Genomic DNA, 2,309 nt, shown 5'->3' on the forward strand with positions numbered 1-2,309 from the left:
GAATGTCTTATGTAATTTATGAATACTGCACTGAAAGTAAAAAACAGAATGATTATATAGGTACATGAAGTACAGTTTCTACTGAAAGTGAATCACATGCACACCACTGTAAAGTCTAAAAGTTGTAAAATATCAAAATATCGTAAGTCAGCTGCCGTCTGTACATACAAAGGGATGTTCTTCCATCTTAAAAAGGAAGATGGCATGGTGGTCACGATGCTGGACTCGCCCCTGATTGACCTTGGTCTGAGTCCCAGATCCAGCAGCTTGAAAATCATGCTGGGCACATGTGCATGCATGCCCAAAATTCTAACAGGAGAATGGAGGAGAAAGGATGGTGCCATTGCTATCCCCCCTGTGAGATGATTTCTCACTTTCCCTCTCTCTGTCTTTCTCTAGCAAATAAATGCTCCTTATGGCAAAAACCTAAAAAAAAAAAAAAAAAAAAAAGGAAGGATAGGGCCATCTTGTGGCATGACAGTTAAGGAGGTTGGATCCTACATGGCTGATTACACAGTTCAAGTCCGGGACCCAGCAGTTTGAAAAACATACCATGCACATTTGCATGGAATCCTAAAAGGAGGAAGAAGAGAAGGAATTACAATATGACCATCCTTCATGTGGGGTGCTTTCTCACTTTCTTTTTCTCTCTGGTGAGTGTACATGCCCCCTGGCAAAAAAAAAAAAAAAAAGAGGTAGGCGATTCTGATATACGCCCAAAAAATAGATGAAACTTGAGAACTTTATACTAAGTGAAATATGTGTTTCACAAAAAGACAAATTTCACTTTGATGAGGTATTGATCAAGAGCAATCAAACTCGTACAAACAGAAAGTAGAATGGTGGCTGGCAGGAACTGGGGGAGAGGAGTTGTTTAATGGGTATAGAGTTTCAGTTTTGCAAGATGAACGAGTTCAGGAATTGTTTGCACAACGATGTGAATGTACTTAATAGTACTGAGCTGTACACAGGAAAATGGTAAAGATGGTGTACGTAATGTCCTGTAAGTCTGGTCTTGTTTTTAGATTTTTGCCATATGGCACATGCACGAGATGGAGAGAGACAGAAAAAGGGAAAGTGAGATCACCAGGGAGGATGGCCATGCCACAATCCCTTCTCTTCCATCCTCTTCTAAGGATTTTGGGCATTACCTACACATGCCTGGAGTGATTTTTCTTTCTTTTTCTTCTTTTTTTAAAAATTTAACTTTATTTCTCTCCTTCTTTCTTTCGCTCTCTCTCTCTCTTTTTCTTTCTCTCTTTCTTTCTCTCTTTCTTTCTTTCTCTCTTTCTTTCTTTCTTTCTTTTTTCAGACTTCATTCACTTTATTCTCACTGTACGAAGACCCTATGTTGAGGTCACAGCTGGAGCCTGGGTCCTCTGCACGGAGACTCTGGTGTGGGTCTTGACGAGATGGTCGGTGAATTCCTGATAGGGAGACTTGGTGAACACGGTCTCTTTCCAGAGATCAGGGGTCAGATAGCTGTAGGTCTTGGAGATGGCATCAACGGTGGCCTTGGCGACGTTGCCCAGGGTGGCAGTGCAGCCCTGGGCTGAGGTGTAGTAGTCATTGATGCCAGCCATCAGCAGCAGCTTCTTGGGCACAGGAGCGGAGACAATGCCAGTGCCTCTGGGGGCAGGAATGAGGTACACCAGCACAGAGCCACAGCGGCCAGTCACCTTGCAAGGGACAGTGTGGAGCTTGCCGACCTTGTTCCCTCAGTAGCCTCTCTGTACTGGGACAATGGAGAGTTTGGCCAGGATGATGGCCCCTCAGATGGCAGTGGCCACCTCCTTGGAGCACTTCACGCCTAAACCAACATGGCCATTGTAGTCCCTGATGGCGACACATGCCTTGAACCTGGTCTGCTGGCCAGTGCAAGTCTGCTTTTGCACAGGCGTGATCTTCAGAACCTCGTCCTTGAGAGACGCCCCCAGGAAGAAGTCAATAATCTCAGACTTCTTGATGGGCAGGGAGAAGAGAGAGAACTCCTCCAGGGACTCCATCTTCATGTCTTTGACCAGGCGGCCCAGCTTGGTGACCGGGGTCCACTCCTTGTCCTTGTCCTTGCTTCTGCGAGCTCCACGGACGTGGCCCTGGCCCCTGCCCCTGCCCCGACCACGGGGCCGCTGCCGAAGCCTCCACGGAAGCTGCCGTGGCCTCCTATCCCAGGACCCCCAGGGCCTCCGGGCCTTGCCGCTGCACCAGTGTCATCCACCATTTGGTGTTCTCTCGGAGAAGAAGCATTTATTTTTTTAACTTGACCAGAGAGGGACAGAGTGAGAGAGGGCAAGAGAGAGAGAAAGAGA

At 47.0% G+C, this 2,309-nt stretch overlaps 1 pseudogene; it reads right to left on the reverse strand.

The window, feature by feature from the left end:
- Nucleotides 1-1,346: 1,346 nt before the first annotated feature.
- On the reverse strand, nucleotides 1,347-2,221 carry LOC102473945 (40S ribosomal protein S2 pseudogene; annotated as a pseudogene).
- Nucleotides 2,222-2,309: the final 88 nt, after the last annotated feature.

The sequence above is a fragment of the Tupaia chinensis genome, unplaced genomic scaffold (genome assembly GCF_000334495.1).
Source record: "Tupaia chinensis unplaced genomic scaffold, TupChi_1.0 Scaffold143921_1, whole genome shotgun sequence".
Lineage (NCBI taxonomy): Eukaryota > Metazoa > Chordata > Mammalia > Scandentia > Tupaiidae > Tupaia > Tupaia belangeri.